General features: G+C 45.6%; 1 protein-coding gene across 1 annotated transcript in view; it reads left to right on the top strand.

The window, feature by feature from the left end:
- Positions 1–3,294: 3,294 nt before the first annotated feature.
- The window catches only part of COLGALT2 (collagen beta(1-O)galactosyltransferase 2), a 47,432-nt gene continuing 30,194 nt past the window's right edge, over positions 3,295–20,532 (top strand). The window contains exon 1 of the mRNA XM_066555390.1: positions 3,295–3,473. The gene's annotated coding sequence lies outside the window, so the exon portion shown is untranslated. The remainder of the gene's footprint in view (positions 3,474–20,532) is intronic.

Genomic DNA, 20,532 nt, shown 5'->3' with positions numbered 1-20,532 from the left:
AAGTGTCCCAAGTCTGGCCTATCAGCTCCATCTGCCTCGGTGACTCTTCTGATGAATTTCAAACAATGGCTATTCTATAATAAAGCATCAGTGAAAATTGGTCTCTATGTACATAACACATAAATTGTGCGTGGTTTGTAGGCACAGGAAGTCATATTTGGGCCAATCTAATTCAAGGAATTTTGTGGTAAAATAAGCAGCCATTCTGGCTGCTTATAAAGTATTGTCAGCCAGTACTTCAGTTGCCTGGGCACAGAATAGATAGCTAGGTGGGATAAAAAAAAATCCAGTCTCCAAGACTTTCATGGAAGAGTTGGCAACAGAAGTTCACTCAGCTGCTGGGAAAATAATTGGATGGATTTGAGTTCTTAGAAGCAAAGAAGCAAGTGAAAGGAGATGGATCTACATCAATCTATAGATGAGTCAATTACATCAGCAGGATGGAACCTCTGTTTTCCTCAATGTGGGAAACAATTTAGAAGAAATCTGCCTCAGAGAGAATTTGGCACCTGCCAAACCGAGGGATTATGTCTCTGCCAGAGACAGCTGTCATAGCTGGAATCTCCTTGTTTGGTGTAACATATTTAGAGGAGGCTGAAACAAATGCCTTAAATTGATTTCTGTGGGACTTACATCTGCAAAAAGCCGTTTCCTCCTCAAAGCTAAAATATTCCACCACAGAGGGGCTCATTGTCTTGTCACAGCAGGATGGAGTCTGGGCTTTAAAAACCCCACAGGATATAGTTCTGGCCACCAATAAAGAAGTCAGAATGAGTACAGATTTCTTTGTACGTGGACATGGAGTAATACACATTACAGGTGTTGGAATGACACGAATTGTCAGGTAACTGTTACCTGAGCTCTCCAAACATTGCCCCAGCTGTGTGTGACTGGGAGTGAGAGATGAAGCTGAGCTGACTCCTTTCTCTTCTGCATGGAAGAACAACATCTCATGTTTCAGGCTTCTGCTGCTCTCGCTCTTTTTGTGCTCCACGGCAGCCAGCCAGCACAGGGATTTGTGTGAGCGAGGGAACATCACTTTGGAGAGCAAATCACTGGCTTTGGGGTGCTGCTGGAGTCTTTTCATTTGCTCCCAGCAAATCGTTATGGCTCTGATGCTGCTCCCTAAATAGAGGAGTGTGAAAAGAGCTGAAGGTAGTTTAGATTTCACTGAGGACATCAAGAGCTGCACTGGGAAAAGGCACGCTCAGAGCTCTGGCAAAGGCAGGCAGAGGAGGGGCTTATTTCTGCTGAAACATCCTAAAATCAGGACTGTGACCCAGCATGAGTGTCCAGTGGATGGAAAATGCCAGCTTCCAGCCCTCCCCCTCCACATCAAGAACAATTTGGCAGCGTTAGTCCCCACCCTCCAAATGCTCCCGGGGGCAGCAGGGGAATTCCGTGCGTGTGGATGGGGCTGGCTCCTGTGGAACTCTAATCACCTCCCACCCGCTGCAAGGCTGCTCCTTCTATTTGGATAATGAATCCAAGCATAAAAGCAACATGTGGCAAACTAACCATCACAGAAAAGCCTCATTAATGTATCATTCTAGAAGGACAATTACAAAGGCATAGTGAAGGGCAAGCAGGAGCAACACATTTGTGCTAATTGTTCAGGAAGATGAGTACAAACTGTGAGAGTTTCTCAAATTTTAGTGCAGATGATTCTATTATCCCTGGAGACTCTCTACTGAAGTTTCCTAGAATGACCCTTTTTGGGAAGCCATCTGCTCAGGAAACTGAGACAATATAATTTGGTGTGTTTGATAAATTAGATTCTATAAGCAAAGAGGAGCAAACATTAACTCTATATATATAATCTGTGTGTATATTTATATATATATGTATATTGTATATATATACATATATATACACACACTACCCACATGCAAGCAATTCACAGAGAGATTATGGATAATTAAACAATTGTTTGCTTGCTAAAGGTTTTTAAGTGTTGCAAGCACACAGCCAACAGCAGCACCTGCTCAAAGTGGGTCTGTCCACCTTGGAGAAATTTCCACAGTAAAACCCAAATATGCTGTGATGGGGCCCTTAGAGTTAATTAGAGATTTCATATTGAAAAGGGTCTAGCATGCCCAAATCCTATTAACTTCTAAGAGAACTATGATTATTATGCCCCTTTTAAGATCATGACCCAATAATTTTAATTGATGGAATATGTTTTATGTATTTTTTATGCTAAATTGCCATCAGTCTATTCACAGGAATATTTCCATGGTGGGTAAGTCAGTGAAGTAGAGGGAAAATCTTCCCTGTATTTCCTGTCTTCAAAGAAGAGGTGCTGAGAAAGCTGGGGTTGTTCATCCAGGAGAGGAGAAGGCTCCAGGCAGACCTTTGAGCCCCTTCCAGTACATGAGAGGGGCTTATAAAAAGAGGGAGAATGGCTTTTTAAATGGACAGATAATGATAGGACGTAAGGGGAACATCCTTAATCTGACAGAGAGCACATTTAGATTGGATATTAGGAAGAATCTCTTCCCTGTGAAGGTGGGGAGGCCCTGGCACAGGTTGTCTGGAAAGGCTATTGCTGCCCTATCCCTGAAGTGTCCAAGCCCACCTTGGATGGGGCTTGGAGCAACCTGGGACAGTGGAAGGTGTCCTTACCATGGCAGGGGGTTGGAATGAGATTGTCCTGAAGGTCCTTTCTATGACTCCACCATATTAATTTTCCAGCTGCATTCGAGCTGGAACAGTGCATCCCTCTTCCAGCGTGGGATGGGTGTGGGGTGTGCAGCTGCTCCGTACGGACATCCCGCGGATGTTTGCCAAAAACCTCCTGATATGAAAGCTCAAAGTCACTTTAATTCCCTACCTATGTGGGAAGGATGAGGGCGAGATATTCACGTAAGCCTCGAACAAAGGGACATCTCAGCGTTAGCAGCAACGCTCCGAAAGCCTCTTTAAAGCCCAAAACTCGGGTGGAGAAATGCGGGGTTTGCAGCTTTTACGGTGGGTGCTGCGCTGACTGCAGCCTCCCGGGGTGGGCACCGGGTCTCACCTGGGGTCGCTGCGGCAGCGCAGGGTCCGGGCGGTGCCGGGGGCGCGGTGAGCGGGGCTGGCAGGGCGGGAGGCGGCACCGCTCGGCTCCTCCTTCCCCTTCTCCCTCCTCCGTGCCGTGCCTGCCCCTCCTCCTCCCGCGTTCCCTGCTCCGGAGCCCGCTCTGCCCTGCCTGCTGGCGGCTCCGCGGCTGCCCCTCGCCCGCCCATCATGGCTGCGAGCGCGCCGCTGCTGCTGCTGCTGCTGCCGCCGCTGCTGCGCGGCTGCGGGGCCGCCCCCGAGCCGCCCGAGCCGCCCGAGCCGCCGGGGCCCGAGCAGCCCGCGCTGCCCGAGTCGGCGTTGCTGCAGCCCACCGTGCTGCTCGCCATCCTCGCCCGCAACGCCGCGCACACGCTGCCGCACGTCCTGGGCTGCATCGAGAGGCTCAGCTACCCCAAGAGCCGCATCGCGCTCTGGTAAGGGCCGGGGGCGGCGCGGGGAGGGGAGAGGAGAGGCGGCTCTGCGGGCTCTGCGGGCTCTGCGGACCGGGCAGCGCTGAGGGGCGGCGGCTGCGCCCAGCCCAGGAGCCGCGGCTGTGCTGTGGCGGCCGGGGAGAGTTCGGCCCCCGTTGCGCGTGTCGGCAGCGCGGTGTCTCTGCCGGGAGCCGCAGGGAGATGAGTTATCCCAGCAAAGCTGGCCTGGAGCCTGGGAACATTCAGCGCCGGAGCATGTGTCCAAATCCACAGGCACGGAGAGCGTGGGGCCGGCTCCCGGCTGGTAAATCCCGGGCTTTGTGGGAGCTGCTCGGGATGTTCCAGGGCTGGAGAGCGGCGGGCTGGGTCGGTGCTGGTGGGCATTGAAAGGAGCATTGTTGCCAGGCTGGAGGCTGGAAGATGGATTAAAAGATGTATTCAGAAATCGCAGCATGGGGGCAGCTGCGGCGGTCAAACAGGGGTCGGGATGGAGGAATTGGAGCAGATTGGGAACTGGTCAATCTGCCTTTGCAAGGAGACAAAGAAAAAAATAATCTTTCAACCTGACATAAGTGTTGGGAGGAACAGGATCGCTTGGAAGAACCCCAAACAGAGTTTCTTTTTTCTCTGTAGAGCCTGATCCAAAGTTCGCTGAAGTCTGTGGTGAGAGTCCGGTTAGCTTAAAAAGTCAGTAAAGTTTCGTTTCACTTTGAAAGGGCAGGACCTGCCCCCCAGTCACATCACTGAAGTGTCATTAAACAGATGTTTCTGTGTGTGCTTCAGTAACATGGCTGTAATTTGTCTCCAAGTACGAGGCTCTGCAGTACGCCAGTTCTTGGATCTTTTTTTTTTTTCTTTTTTTCCCCCCTTTTTTTCGTGTTGCAGGTGTACAAAGCAAGTTGTGCTATCAGGCCAAATTCGGGGTGCCACACAAGTGTGGTATGGAATCACAAACTGGTGTGTGGCAGTGGGTAAATTCACATTCCTCTCTGTGTAGATCTGTGACTCCTCGTTCATTTGTAACAGTAGGAATTTTGCCAGTTGAGATTTCCTCGTAGCAGATGTGTATAAAAACAGATATTATCAGACCCCACATGGCCTGTGATTCAGCTGAGCTTGGTGTTTATAAAAACTTGTGGGAGTTGTAAGTGCAATCCTGATCACCAAAGCAGAGCACATCTCGAAATGCCTCTTGCTGTACAAGTGCAAAGTAAGTTTTGTGGGGGGGTTTAACTCCTGCAGATAATTGATTGTCTCTACAACTTTTTCAGTACATTGCTTGTATTATCCTCACTGACTTAAGGTCTCTGCAATATTGTGTTGAAAGTATTGTGGGGACTTACTTTTAACCTAGCTTAAAATACACTAAGGTTCTTACAAGAAATTGCTCCCTTTTTAAGAGGATTGCACACAGACACAAGGCATGGCTAAGCTGGAAAATCTGCTGATGAAAATGTCAAGATTTATAAAATGAGAGTGACTAAAATTGTCACAGCTGCTGGAACACAAGTTCTGAGGATGCTCTGAGTTGCCACAGAGAGTGAGAGGTACCTGTGGCGTGGCAGTGGTTCCTTGGAGAGGTTTAGTTCTGCTGCTCAATAAGACTTGAGCTTTTCCAGAGCTGGGAACGTTCAGGACACAAAGTACCCACTCAGAGCAAACTCACATACAATACCTGTAAAGTCTCTTGAGAACAAGTGAAACCATTCAGTCCATTTCTGGAAGCATCTTGTGTTTCAGACAGAGTCCTTTCAACAGATGAATGCCAAGATTTACCTGTGTCCCTGTGTTACTGGGATAGCTTGGGGAGCAGGGCAGGGGAGTGGTGTTTGTCATGAATTTGCATTCTTCCATTGCCACTTATATCCTACTTCAGCATTTTCTTGAGTAAGTCAGCATTTTAAAATGCCCAACCATAGATCTTGAGAATGAAAACTGAAACCATAAATCATCTCTCAAGCTCCCATATGCTCTCTCTGCGTAGCTGGAGGGCTGAAATTGAGTAGTGGATTCCTCTTGACAGATTTCTAGGAGGGAAGCTTTATGAGTGACAATAAAGATGAGTTAAGAGATAATGAGTTTGAAGCAGACACTGAATTTCCCTTGTGTAGTCTGTATCAATTAATCCCAAGCTTTGTTACCCTGATACTGAACAAAAGATGTGCACTGGGCAGCCTTGTGTTCCTGTCTTACCTTTGGTCTTAATTATGACTTAATTCTGAAAGTGATTGTGAGCAGCTTCGGGAGGGCTTGCCGGCTCCTAATGAGCCTTGCAGGCCGTTTGGTCTGGGGCCAGCTGGCACGGAGGAGCCATGGCCGTGCAGTTAAACCCTTCCTTCCCTCCATGGCTGTGCAGTTAAACCCTTCCTTCCCTCCTCGAGATTCCCTCCCGGGAATCAGGAAATGCATCTGAGCTGCTCCCTGGCCTGTGTTAACCCCGGCTGTCCTTGCTGGGGACAGGGTCATCCCGGGATTGTGCTGTGACTTCAGCTGGGAATTTCTGTGGGACAGCTCGGGTTTCTGTGCTGGCCCTGCTGACAGACTTGGCCATCGGTGGCCTGGGAGCCTTTGGAGCCGGCCAGCCCAGCGGGAATGGCTGTCTCCTGCTTCAGGGGGAATGGCAGTCCCCTGCTTTGGCCACAGAACCCGATCTGGTCCCATGTCACCATGGAGGTGCAATGCTGAAGGGAGCAGCTGTCCCTTCTTGTGGAGGAGGAAGGGTCACAGCTGTCCCCTCTGAGCGCCCAAATACCCAGCGCTGAGGGAAACGGGCTGGGGCCCACAGCAGGAGAGGCCTAAAGAGAAAACCTGGCTGTGGGACCCAAGTGCCACAAAGGGAGAGCCTAAAGAGAAAACCTGGCTGTGGGACCCAAGTGCCACAAAGGGAGAGCCTAAAGAGAAAACCTGGCTGTGGGACCCAAGTGCCACAACAGGAGTGAGCCTAAAGAGAAAACCTGGCTGTGGGACCCAAGTGCCACAAAGGGAGAGCCTAAAGAGAAAACCTGGCTGTGGGACCCAAGTGCCACAAAGGGAGAGCCTAAAGAGAAAACCTGGCTGTGAGACCCAAGTGCCACAAAGGGAGAGCCTAAAGAGAAAACCTGGCTGTGAGACCCAAGTGCCACAATGGGAGAGCTTAAGGAGAAAACCTGGCTGTGGGACCCAAGTGCCACAACAGGAGGGAGCCTAAAGAGAAAACCTGGCTGTGGGACCCAAGTGCAGCTTTTTATGGCCACAAAGGTTCTTCTGATGTGCTGCTTGTGTGGCTGAGCTTCTCCCAGAGCTCCCTGTGCTCCCAGCCCAGCTGGGAAACTTGCCGGGAGAATGTTCAGCATTGTTTGTGCTGGGCTTGGAGAACTGCAAAGGGGGGGGAAGAGACCTTTATCTTGAACAAAAATGACCCAGAAGTTAAACAGTCAGAGTGCCCCAACCCTCTTTTTATTTAGTGGGCGAGGTTGTGGGGTTTTGTTTTGAGCTTTATCAATGCTGAGTGTTTGAGATTGGTCAGTTAAAGGTACAGAGTGTTTGCTTGTCAGGAAGGTTCCTCTTGGCTGCAATAGACAGCCTTTTAAAAGTGTGTGTATTCAGCAATTTATCACATTGCCTTTCACTTTCCTTACTCTCAGATTAAGTGATGGTATAGCAAAGAAAGTTGCCTGTAATTTCACCTTCTGCTTCATCCTAGTGGGTCATCTGCTCTCTCCTCTCTTAGTAACCTGGGGATGGAATGCCTGCATAAATGAGTTGGTGCTTGGGAGCAGTAATTAGGTCCTTTTGTGCTTGAAAATCTGCTTTGGGGATCAGAGTATGCTTATATTTCAGAAATTATAATGTGAATAACAGTGAGACAGGTGGGAAGATGAGATAAATCCCAGCTGAGAGATGAGTGGAGGTACTGTAACACAGCTCCAGTGAGGAAATAGTTTCAACTTAATATAACTGGTTGAAGCTAAAAATAGAAGCTGATGAGATCAGTGTAATAATTGTGTTTCATAATTATGTATTATTAGACTGGAACTAGCTGATGATATCTGAGCATTTTCTTATTCTTTCGTGGTTTCCTTTTCAAATGTGAAAAAACTCCACATAGAGGGCAAACTCCAATGAGATGCAGGGATCATTTAAAACTTTAATGGCTGTTATTACTCTCAGAGAAGTGCTGGCTTTCAAACACACTGTGTTTTCTGTCCTTGTCTCCATTTGAGCAACGAGGTCACTTTAATCTTCATGGTCATTATTAGTCACTTAGGAATGCTGACATTCCAGTCTCCTGGCTCTGCCTCTCCTGCGTCTGTCCACTGGTGTTTTGCATCCATACCAGGTGTGCTCACCTGTGCTGTGACTTCCATCTGGCAATATTAAAACATAGGTTTTAGAAATTAACTGACTTTTCACTTGAAAAAGTCAATTGCACTTGTACTTGGCTATGATGAGCTAAGTACAAGTGAAATTGACTTTTTCAAGTGAATTTTAATGGGATTTAGTGAATTTCAAGTGAATTTTAGTGGGATTTTGTTTCCCGTTTGTAGATACTTTATTTATTATGTAGTTTTAATAACAGTCATAGACTGAGAGGGGCCAAGAGTGAGATGGGCTTTGCACAGCTTTGGAATTGCAATTAAGGTGACGTTCCTGTTGTGCAAGATGTTGCAGAGAGCCTCTCTGCCAGAGATCTTGCATTTAGATGACTGCATCAAAAGAAAGAATAGCAGTAAATACTTCTAATTTCTAGCTGGGGAAATAAGGGTAGAAGGGTAAAGTAACCTACATGAGATTGTTGAATTTATCAAAACTGGAGATAGAAGAATCAAGAAATGTCAGTTGTAAATACTTCCTTGCCAAGGTCATTTTTACACCAAGGTGCAGAAAAATTACATAAAAAATGGAAAACCAAGGAAGGATAAAGAACTGTTCCCAATATCCATAATCACTTTTTTTTTTGTCCTTTGGTTTTCTCTCCCTCATCTCAGTCTTGGCAAACTGAAGCAAATGGCATCATGAAATTACTCAGTAGAAACATTTGAAGAGAAGTCAGAAATTGCTGCTGTGCCTTGCTGAGGTCTGCATGGCAAACCACTCTTCAGCTAAAAACTGTGGAGTTCTACAGAGAAGCCATAAAAGAGGCGTGAGCTGTGTGATGGCAATGTGCAAGGTAGCAGGAGTTTCTTTATTTTTCCCTGCTGTAGTCACAAATTGCCAAATTCTGATGCTTTTTTGATGACATTTAAAGACCATCTTGTCCCACATTTTATATTGGGGTCTACTAGGCAGCAGTGTGAATATTGGGCTAAAAGAAAAAAGACAAAAATAGTATGTTATCACCATGAAATTAATAAATATCCCTCCAGAGGTACACGGATAATACCATAAAACTGATGTCTTAAAATGTGTAGGAGTTCTGTGACACTAGTGAGCATAGTACATTGTGTGTGTTTGTTTAATCTTTTTTTTATACCTGAATTCTGCATGGTCTGTATCTCTGAAAATGCAGACATTTATTTTGGCTGCTGTCTTTTGGCACCCACCTTTTGAGATGGGGGTCTACCCTGTTATCTGTGTGTCTGTCCCTTGTGTCATGGGCTGCCTGGTGCCTTGTAGTGCAGGCTGTGGGTTTAGGGACTGGAATCCAATAAAATAATCTGTTGCCCAAAAGAAACAGCAGGCAGAGTTCAGTAGCAGAGGCTGTTGTTTATGATAAGCCTTTGGATATTTTCAAAGGTGAGGAAGATCTAGTTTTCAAGCTTTTTTTGTCTATTTTCATCTGTACAAAGTAGGGATGAAAAGACCTCAGAGAGTCATCTAGTTCATTCCTGCCACTTCATCCCTTCCTTGTCTTTCCCACAGGGTTGGGATTCCTCATCCAGTCCAGGCTGCCCAGGCTGTGCACTGACCTGTCCTTTGAACCTCCTTCAGCTGTCGGTCCAAGGACCAGCTGCAACCAATATTGGCTGTTGAGTGCTCCTATTAATTTGCACCCCCTCCCAAAAAAAAATTCAAAAAATTTTAAAAATAATAATAAAAAAGTCAATTTTGCTTGTACACCAGCTATTTCAGCTCCTCATTTCTGGTGAATCTGGGAGTAGGGATCAGTTTGGTCTGATCCAGGAGGAACCTGCCCAATTCCTGCTGTCATTTTCATGTTACAGGGACAGAGCCCTCTCCCCTTCCCCAGTGCTTCTCCAGCTGAGCTAATGCATGGATCTCCTGGGATGGTTATGCTGGAATGCACCTCCTTTGGCTGCTCCCAAAGCCAGCTCTGGTGATGGCAGAGCATTGAGAAACAGTTCAAGTTTTTAATGTCTCCAGGGATAGGGACTCTGCAATCCCTGGGCAGCCTGTCACTGTCACAGACTGTCCTGGAAATTCGTGTGGGCTGAGGGTGGCACACCTTTGGGATAAAGACTGTTGCTCCAACCACTTTTTCTTTCCTATTTTTTGTTAAATGGAACATGTCATCTTCTCAGAAAGCTGCCTGGTCACTGCCATCAGATTGCTGAGGAAGGGACCCCAGGTGTCTGAGTGCAGCTGGAGAGGGGTCAATCCCTGGGAGGTTTGGCAGGGCCCTTTGTGAGGAGACCAAACCAGGGATTTGTGCTGAGCTAGGGATGGAAGGGCTTTTTTGATCTCTTACATGAATCATCACATACCTGCAATTATTTATCTGAGTCCCCTGGGACTAAAAGTCTTCCTGCACTGGGTCAGGATTCTCTAAAACCAGATCTGTGCTGCACATGGTGTGCAGAGCATGGCCCAGCACTGCTGCCATCTCTCGTCCCAGGAGGCTCATCTGGGCTCCAGGGTGGAGAGAGAGGACCAGGGTGATGTGGGGTGCTGTCTGTCAGAACCTGGAATTTCCTTCCTGTGGCATGATGTCTCAGACTTGGTATTATTGCAGTCTATTTCTGTGCATCTCATTTCCTTTATTCTGGTCAAGCATTGTGCATGTTGATGGTGCTTATGGCCAAGGATGGATTACAGCTAAATGGGACCCACATGCACCAAAATTTCAGGGTAAAGAAAGATAGGAATCCAAAAATTTTTGGTGTTCTCTGATGAAGTGGATTTTTTGTCCTTTTCTGTAGATTGCTCAGCTCCTTCATACAGGCATGTGGCACTGTTAATAAATTCATCAATTAAGAAAAACACGATTCTTCTTTTTTTTTTTTTTGTGTGTGTGTACAATTTGCCTCATTCAGTGCCTGAATCCAGATTTTAAGCATGAAATTATTAGTTTTGGTTGTGTGTGCAGGCACATGCATTTGTCTATATATCTATATCTGGTGTCCTTGGGCCAGAGCACTTTTGTTACTGTAAAATGATGCCAGTTTTCTTTCTGCAAAAGTTGACAGGGAGACTCATAACAACATGTTGATTTTAAACTTTTTCCATGTGACTATGGATCTGGTATATACTTTCAAATGGAGTTCAGTCATTAAAGTTTTATGGTGAACCACTTGAGTTGTGATAAAGTTTTGCAACACAACACATTGTTCCTCCTCTTGACATGATGTGGCACTGCTAAAAAACAGCTAAATTTTGTACTAGAGACTGAATTCACTGCAGAGGACTGATATTATGCTAATGGCCTATGAAGCAGAATTTCTTGTATTTCTTTGGGAGAAGTGGTTGCTTATTTGAGGTAGCTGTTAGACATTTTGGGAAGTGAAATCTCGCGCAGAAGTGAAGGCTGCTTTCGTTATGACCAACTATTTTAAGTAGTCAGTGTGGTTTTTCCCCTTTCTAACATGTAGCTAACTGTAGAATCAGGTAAAACTGAGCATGAAAGCTGATAGTGTTGGTTTGGGGTGGGAATATGCCTTCACCAAGTCTGTCCTTGCTCTTTTTCCAGGGATTTATTAAAACATAGATGTTGATGAGATCTTTGTATCATCTGTGGTGCCTGAGTGGCTGTAATACATGGAATAAATAGATTTTCCAGCTATTTCATTCTGTCTGGATGGACTCATAGGAATGACCTGTTATAAAGATAAGCAAATCTTGATCTGGAGCAGGATTTTGAGGCTGTCCCCCTGGAGCTCATGAAGATCTAAATTTATGCTGAAGCATAAGATAGTGGGAGTCCATGTGGCACTACAGTGCCACGGTAGGGCTCATTTAAGCTTTTTCACATTAGTTTTGTAAGGGTTCAGCTCCAAAAGGGAATTTTTTTGGTTGGATTTTTGTTTTGTTTCTTAAAAGATTTTTCCTGTAAGGAAGAAAACGTTATTTATAATTATGCTTTTCCTCTCCTTTCCTCACACAGAGTACAGTCTTCCCTTGATTCTAAAAGGATTGCTTGCTTAGTTTTGCACTTTGATCTCCCTGCAGAGGGAAGGTTATGTGTGGCTGCAGCCTGGTTTGAATTTTGCCCAGTGGCAACAGTGAGGTTGCATTACCTGTGAAGTTTATATCTTGACACTGATAGCAGGTGCTCATCTCTTCAGTTAGCAGGTCAGAACCTTCAGTTAGCAGCTCAGCATCTGCTCTTAAAATGGGTGCTGCATTGTACCTTTGGGGCTAGAATGAGAATTTAAGGTTGTTACTACTTTCAGTCATTTTTGTAAGATACTTGGGAAAATTCAAGATCAGGCTCTGAGCAGCCTGGTCTGGTTGAAGGTTCTCTCTTCATTGCAGGGAGGTTGGACTGGGTGGCATTTAAAGGATCCTTCTCACCCAAACCATTTCAGCATTGGTGGAAAAGGCTGTTTCCAGCATTCCTACTTTGAATGCTTATTGTGACAGGCAAGGTAAATGTTAAAACTCTGACAAATGCAAACCCTTTGTTGGTTTCATGGTTTTTCGGGTTTTTTTTTTGGTTAGTTGGTTGATTTTTTCCTCTGGTTTTTAGCTCAAACGTGTAAATTATTCCCTACTTCAGCCAAGTGAACTTAAGTCCTGTAGCTGGACTGCTGTATCATTAACTAACCAAAAGCCTGCTTCAGGCAAGTCATAAAAAGATGTTAGCTTGGACATGTGATTTTGGACAGGAGAAGCTGCCAGAGACCTGTTCTGTCCCCACAGTTTGTGTCTAGGAGGCAAAGAGGAACATGACCAGTGAAGCTTTGCAGCAAGACTCTTCTCTGTCCATCAATCATCAGCACTCCCCAGTTCATGTGAGGAAGCAGGAATGTTACATTGTCTTTGCCTCAAAAAGAGAACCAGGAAAACGAAGTGTGTGAGTGAGATGGAGACGTGTTTTGGTGTGTGCTGCAGGAGCAGAGCAGGTGCTGAGTGAGCTCTGTGCTTGGCTGCACTGTTCCTTGGGGTGTCCCAGAGTGTGTCCTTAATGCTGGGAGCCCCCCTTGTGGTTCATTGAGGGTGTGTTTTTACTCTTGCAAATTCTTTTTCTTACATGAAGACAACAAATACATTCCTTTAGTCTAACCAGAACTTGTAATTAACACCATAACTCAGAAAGACAATGGCAAAAATATTTACAGTTCAGTGAAAAGCACACCAGTTACATGCAAAAGTCACTACACTAGACTAGCAAAAATCTTAATTTAAAAAAAGACATTAAAATATATGTTAGCATAGGAACTGCATAATTAGGGTAAAGATTTATGTTTTTATTTTGGAAAAACAGTAAAAGGCAAGCTCTTTCTCTTTTCTGTAAACTGAAGGATTAAAGGGCGTTCTAGTGTCTTCAGGAACTGCTGGCCTGAATTTTATTTCTCCTTAATTCTTGGCTACAGCTGGCTAGAATTACCAGTGGGAGAAATAGCTGGAATAGCTTTCAGGTTTGGAAATCTAAATATTCAAGGATCTCTTTTACTGGTGGGTTGTACAGGCTTAGAAAGTCAGGAGGAGGAGTGGTGTCAGTAGGGAGCAAGGCTGGATAATCTCCTGTCTTATGGATCCCTTGCTGCCTGGGGGATTAAAGGGAAGTTAGGTCTTGGGAGTGGGAAGACTTTGAGAGCTCCAGTCCCTTCTGCAGATCCTACAGATGGAAAAAAGGCCTGATGACAGTGGAGTGTCTGACATGACCTTGTGGTGCTGCCCCTGGATTGAGCTGGGGTTCCTTAGAGGGTTGTGGTGAGGAGTAAGATTTGGAGATGTTAATTTTCTGGTGGATTCTGCATGCTGGCAGAGTTGGGAAGCAGATTGCTGTTGGCTTGGCTGGATGGCATTTTTCTCTCTCAGCATGTGCAGAGGGTTTCTGGCAGTCCTTTAGCTGGAGTTCTGCACTTTCAGTGCCTGGAACTCCATAGCTTCTCTACTTTGGCTTGGCTCCAGCTCCTTCAGACGGGAGTGGGATGTTGGTAGAGGTGAATCCTTTCTGCTCCTTTTGCTACACAGGACAGCTTAGGTGAGGTTTGGGATTGGGAGTTCCAAGCTGTAAACTGAGATATGAGCAGGTTATTCAGGCCCTGGAGGTTTAGAAATGCCAGCTGCTGGTAGGGACCAGGCACTGCATGTGCTCTGTGCCATTTGTATCTGGTTTAGCACAACCAGTTCCTGCAACAACAGAGCAGCAGCCCAGTACTGTGCTCATTTTTCCCAGTCTGACTCCCTTAGCATGACTTGACTCACTCCCATGAATCAGGCTCTGGATGCTGCTGGTGTTTGCTCCAGATGATATGTGTTCCTTCAGTACAAAGCTCTGGATGGAGTTTCCATTTATTTGTCTCTGAGATGGGCTCCATGGTTGTGGAGTAGCCTAGCCAGCCTCCTCTAAATTGGTTGGTAGAGAATAATAATTGCTTTTGGGTCTTTTGCCTCCTCAAATATTTTCTTCCTCTGGCTTTGGCTGTCAGAGACTATGGTTGCACTCATTTTTCAAAACACCAGTCTGAAATAAGTTCAGTGTGTGTGACTGGAATATGAAAATGTCACTGGTGCTAAATACTGTCTCTTAATTTATGATTTCTTTTAAGTTCAATTTTTTTACTTGAAGCAGGATTTAAATGAAAATTACCATGTATAATTTTAAATGGAAATTAAGTTACTGAGTATGTTTGTGGTACATGTTTTATCACTCCTAACATACACTCTCTCCCCCTTCTCCCTTTATTTCTCACACAAACAAGTTATTGCTTCCACAAAAACTCTTGTCAATGAGATGTTTTTTCAGACTAGTGAGCTCATGGCCGTCTGCTGGCAGAACTCTGCTCTGACTTAATACAAACGAAGGCTGCTGCCAGGATTTTTTGGCTAATACCTGAGCCTTGAAGGAAGCTCTGTTTCACAGAGCAAGAATTGAGCTGCTGTCAGTGGTGCTTCCAGCAGCCTTGCCTACAAACTTCCCATCTGGATTTTTGGATGAGCCAGTCTTTGTGTATGTGGTGCAGATTTAAAGGGGGAGGAATATGTGTTCAGGGCTAGGCTGGGCCTAAGCAGGAGTCTCTTTTCTACACTCACCAATTCATTGTGCAGTGATTCTACCTGTGGAGAGCTTCAGTCACCTCCAGGTTTGCTCTGTTGCACTTTTGCAAGGTGCAGAACTTGTTGCTCATGGAGCATGTGGATCAGAATGACAGGTGACAGCCAGAATAAAGTCAGTGTCCCACAGAGATCTGCTGAGGAGAAATGTGCTTCAGGTCTTTTATTTCTCCAATAGAGTGAGATCTCCAAGGAGAAATGATGGTGTGTTACATCTCCCAGCAGGAATTGCCCACCTGGCAAAGCTGACCAGGCTCCTGTAGCTCCTGCAGGTGTGTGGTACTACAAGGACACCTTTGAGATAACCCAGAGGTTAAGGAAAACATCTGGTTCCAATAGTTTGGACACATAGCTGGACCAAACCTCCAGCCTTTTCTTGGGTAAATGTATTTATTCCAGATCTGCTGACCCTACAGAGGTATATTTCTTCCAGTTCTGTGCTGGCATAGGAGTTATAAATATACTTGCCCAAACCCCTAGATTTCAGCTCATTAGATCTTGTACTGAGTTACATGATCTGAAGAGGTTAATGAAACTCGAGTTCCACCCAACTGCAGCCACTGATAAACTGGCAGAAGTTTAAGAGCAGAATGATTTCTCAAAGGAGACAGAACCAGCCTCTCAGTTTTTCCATGAACTATCTTTATTTAATGTATTTAAGGAATCCCTCTGGTGGCCTGGTGCTTCTAGGATATATCAGCTGTTCCCTTGCAAGCTGATGATGCACATCAGTTGCTGCTATTGTATGGATTTGAGATGGAGCTATTGAGGGATTATTTGAAAGGCTTTAGAAGAAGGATCTGAGATGGTTTCAGATGAAAATAATTTTTTTAAAAAGGTGCTGGGGTTTTGGTTTCTTGGGACATTTTTGTTTGTTTGTTTGGGTTGGGGTTTGGTGAGGGTTTTTCAGTGGGTTTTTTGTTTGGGTTGTTTTTTTGGGAGGGTTTTTGTGAGTTTTTTGTTTTGTTGGATTTTTTTGAGTCAAGCAGGTGATGCTAAATCTTTGAATTCATATGGGGCCATTAGCTGATGCTTTGCCTTCACTATGCAGCAGATCATATTAAATGATCTATGGAACACAACTCCCAAGAAACTTAATAGCTTCAGCAAATAAAGCAAGCCATTAGGTTTCAGTTTATCCCCTTATACATCACATCTCTGTATAAACCACAAAGTCTTCAAAGACAGTCATGCTATTTTGTCTGTGGGTGCATGTTCTGTAGTATCTAAGGAGCTGTGGCATGTTATCTGCTATTCCCTGGGCAGTGCTGGCACTGGGGTTAGGATGGTGTTTACCCCTGGCAAAGGGAGAGCCTGGGACTGGATTCCTGCATGCTCAGCAGAGGGACTGTGGGTTCCTTGAAGCTGGACATTCTCTGCTCTTTCATTCCTCCCACAGCAATGCCTTGTGCTGAGGTATTCCAAAAATTCAGTTTTCCAGCCTTTGCAATTGCCTGAGAGCCCCAGGGAGCTGAGATGTCCCGGCCTGGGAATGCTGCTGGACAAGTGCTGTGATGTGTGCGAGGGCTCCTGGGCCAGAGCATGTCCCTGACATGTCCCTGTCCCCTGAGGGACCCGTCAAGTCCAACACCTGCAGGTGTGCTGGGGCTGCAATGAACTTTATCTCACACACTTCATCCCCTGGAATGGGGATAGCTAAGATGGGAATCTTTCCCGCTGGAAAACAGCATGGTTAGGAGCCATGCTCTGCAGAATAAAGGCACATGTGCATTTTTCAGGGCTTCCAGTTTCCTGGGAACTGGCTGCTGAAAGACCTAAGTGCCCATTTCCTCTCTTTTATTTACATCCAGTGATGGGGGAAAAAACTAACCATCCTCAAACTGTGCATTTGTGGTCAGGATTAAACCTTTAAGAGATAAACTGTGCATTTGCATTCTTCTCCACACCTCACTTGCTGATGCAGCTTTCAGTGCTTGGCTCTCCCAGAGATTTGCCTGGCTTCAGTGGGTGCTCCCTGGCATTTGTCCCTCTCCAGTGACTGCTTCCTGAAATCCACACAAAGAGAACAGACCAGCAGAAGGGAGAATTGTGATGTTGTGTCATGCAGAAGAAGCAAACACATCCACCAAGTGTCCCTCTGATTTTATGATCCAGATTCCTTAGCTGGGGATGGGAAATGTACAGCATTACTGACAGAGGGCTGCAGAGCCTTTAGCTTACAAGATTAGAGTTAAGACCTCACTGTTTTTCTTTGTCTCCTCTTTAGCATTAAGTCAGCCATCAGCACAGCACCAGTTTTCCATCACTTTGAGTCCAGTCAGTCTTTTCCAAGAAACAGTGTGTTCTGAGCCTGGCATCTGTAGTGTGTCCTGTGTGCTGACCCCACAGCAGCCATGTGTGCAGCACATGTGTGTCCATAGGAGAGGCCCTGTGGGTTTCTGTCTCCCTGAGTGAAATGTGAGATCATAAATTGAAGAGATTCAGATCCAGAAATTGTGCTAGCCCAAAGTATTTGGAATTTAAAGTAGAAATACTTTGCTTTTAATTTTTTTCTTCTCTCCAGTACTAGTGTTTCACTGCTTTAAAACTCTAAACTCTCAAAATCAGGGACCTCATATCAAAAAACCCAGAGTGTTTTTTTTTTTTCAGTGCCCGAGGCAAAATACTTGGATAGGAAGAGAGATTTTTGTCTGTAAGTTTGTGAGAGTTTCTTAAAAGCAACACAGAGGAAAAGTTGTTCTTGATGTTGGCCACAAATTTATCACTAGTCTGACAAGTACTCTGTGAATGCACTAAGTAAACTGCTCTACAAAAGCTGAATATCTGTCATTTATTTCAGTGTATATTTTGGAAGGAATCTTAGCTTATTTTATCATTCCCAGCCCTGACACCCACTCCTTTTTCTTTTTTTTGTGACTTGGGAAAATCCATTAATCTTTTTGGTTTTGTTTCTCTCTCTGTAAAATGAAGCTACAGTGCTGCCTCCGTGCAAGGTTGAGACCCTTGCTGTGGGTTTGGGCATGGCCTCTGACCTCTGTGATTCACATCACCCCACTCCCAGGGGTACATTGCAGATGAGCACACCTAGCCATTCAAAGCAAGAACACTGTACAATCTATCAGGAAAAAACTTGAGAAGATTTTAATTGATGAATTCATTATTTTATCCTAGCAGAGTGGTGTTTGTTGTGTTTTCCCTCTCCCCTTATTCAGAATCCTGTCAGCATATGAGGTTGTCACCTTTTCAGCTGTTTCTTCATCAGAAATGGGATGGACAAAATTACATCCAGGAAAACTCTCTACTTCATCTGTAAAGGCTGAATATATTTTTCCCTGCTTGGCTGCAATAGTTGTTTTTCTATTCTCTTAATTATGTATAAAACATTTTCAGCCATTTGCCAGCAAATATGATGTAATCCATTTATTTTCAAGCAGTGTACCATTCCATGCAATTCAGAGAACCTCTGTTTTCCAGGGTAACTGGCTACTTGAGGAAAATTAGGCCAAAATTATGAAGTCTCAAGTTCCATGCTGGCTTCAGCAAAGTCTATCTCTAAAATAACTCACTGATGACTGTAAGTGTTAGTTTAATGTTGGTGAAAGCAAAGTTTGGCTTAAATTCCTTTATGCCAAGGGAAGCCTGTGCCAGGGAGAGAGTAATGAAACCTGCTGTGTTTGTGTGCTGTGAATTTGCAGTGGAGCAGGGGAAATGTCTGGTCTGATGTTGTTAAATATTTTGTATTGTAGGTGTGCCTTGTAGGTTCACAGGGATGGTGCTTTGGTTGGGTTATTAAATTGCTGATTCTGAGAGGGAAGAGCTGGTCAGGTCTCCAGTGTTGGCACTTCAGTTCTGCTTTTTTGTTGTTGCTTCCTTGATCCCAGGATATGGGAAGTTAAATGAGTTTGTATTTCTGTCTGGGTTACTTTTTGTGGATGCTCTCTGAAGCTCTGATGATCCTTGAAAAGGCGAAAATCTGATATTCCTGGGTCTGTGACTAACTCAGGTGCTTTGCCCTCTAGCTGTGCCACTTTGTGGAGTGTGACAAGTGGAACAAACTGCACCCTGGGCATCACCCTGGCTGGTGCCTCACACAACCTCTGCCTGCTTGGGTGGTGAGGGGACCCTGCTTCATGCAGGTGGTGAAGAGGAGGGTCTGCAAATTCCTTGGAAGATGGACACAGAGGGAAGGTTGGGCACCAAATGTCAAACTCAGTTTAACAGTGCAGTGAAGATGTGATGTGGTGAAGAGCCTGAGCTTCCTGCAGGCATTGAAGTGCTTGGAAAGAAGGTCTGAATTAATTAAACCTGCAAAGGGGGCATGAGTTAGTCCCTAAAGCCAATATTGTGTAAGGTCAGAGCAAGTGACCATAAAGTTCATCCAGTGCCATCCCCTGCCACAGACAGGGACACTTTCCACTGTCCCAGGCTGCTCCAGGGCCCCTCCACCCTGGCCCTGGACACTTCCAAGGATCCAGGGGCAGCCACAGCTTCTCTGGGCACCCTGTGCCAGGGCCTGCCCACCCTCACAGGGAACAATTCCTTCCCAATATCCCATCTGTCCCTGCCCTCTGGCAGTGGGAAGCCATTCCCTGTGTCCTGTCCCTGCAGGTCCTTTACCTGAGTCGTTCTCCAGGTCTTTTGTGGGTGTGCTCCACTAGAATGTCAGCCTGGCTTCCAAAGTGTCTCCTCCTGTGGTTATCCTGTGAATTGGGAAAACCTCTTCCCTGATGTAGAGGTGACAGCTCTGCAGCCATTTGCCATTTTATCATTCAGAGACAGTGGCAAACCAGTTGGAACCATGCTGAGCATTTGATTTATTTATTTTTACTTTTCTTGCATTGCCTTCTCTGTATGGTTCTTTTTAATATTAATGCAAACTGCAAAGCTGATGCATGTGCCTTGACTTAAAGACAGATTGTCCTGACCTGCACTCATCATCTCCTTTCATTTCCTGACCATATGGCAGGCAGCAGCATCCTGGGATGTGTGTTTTGTGGACAATATTAGCTTGGTTCAGGTGGCTCCCACCAGCAGCAGCAGCAGCACCTTGCATGTCTTTGGATGAACTTGGAGAGAGTGTGGGTGGAGTTCATGCCTCTATTTCCAGGATCATCTGCTATACAGCTAACTTTTGCTGCTGTGTTTTTAAGTTTCTTTACCTGTTTTTGATACTGTAAAGCAAAGGGCCAGATTGAAAAGTGTATTTAAAGCAGAAAATCTCCTTTGCTGGAGAGAGGTGTTAGCCCTGTGAATTCTTGAAAGGCCAGGGTAGATGGGGCTTGGAGCAACCTGGGATAGTGGAAGGTGTCCCTGCCCATGGCAGGGGGTGGGACTGGGTTGGCTTTAAGGCCCCTTCCAGCCCAAACCATTTAGGAATTCTATGGCTTTGCACTTAGCCACACACCTGAGTGACTTAAGAAGGAGCCTCAGCAGGTGACAGTGTTCAGTGGGGTCAATAATGCAGATTTCTCACTGGCTGTGGTGTGACTTGCCATCCTGTGAGATGGCACCTGGAGCCCGTGTTGGAGGTGAGGATCCATGTCTGAGCTGTGGAGCTGTGCTCTCCCCAGCTTTCACTTGGAGCTCTTGGACCAGGATTTCTCCTGGTTTCTACCAGCATGTTATTATGTCTTTGCTCTTGGCCCAGAGGCTGGAGTCTGTGGTGAGGGGGAGGGCTGGCCATGGACAGATCAGTCCCACTCCTTGCCTCACCTCATGCTGT

This window comes from Molothrus aeneus, chromosome 9, assembly GCF_037042795.1.
Source record: "Molothrus aeneus isolate 106 chromosome 9, BPBGC_Maene_1.0, whole genome shotgun sequence".
Classification (NCBI taxonomy): Eukaryota; Metazoa; Chordata; class Aves; order Passeriformes; family Icteridae; genus Molothrus; species Molothrus aeneus.
The sequence above is the reverse complement of the archived record's forward strand: the minus strand, read 5'-3'. Positions and strand labels throughout refer to the sequence as shown.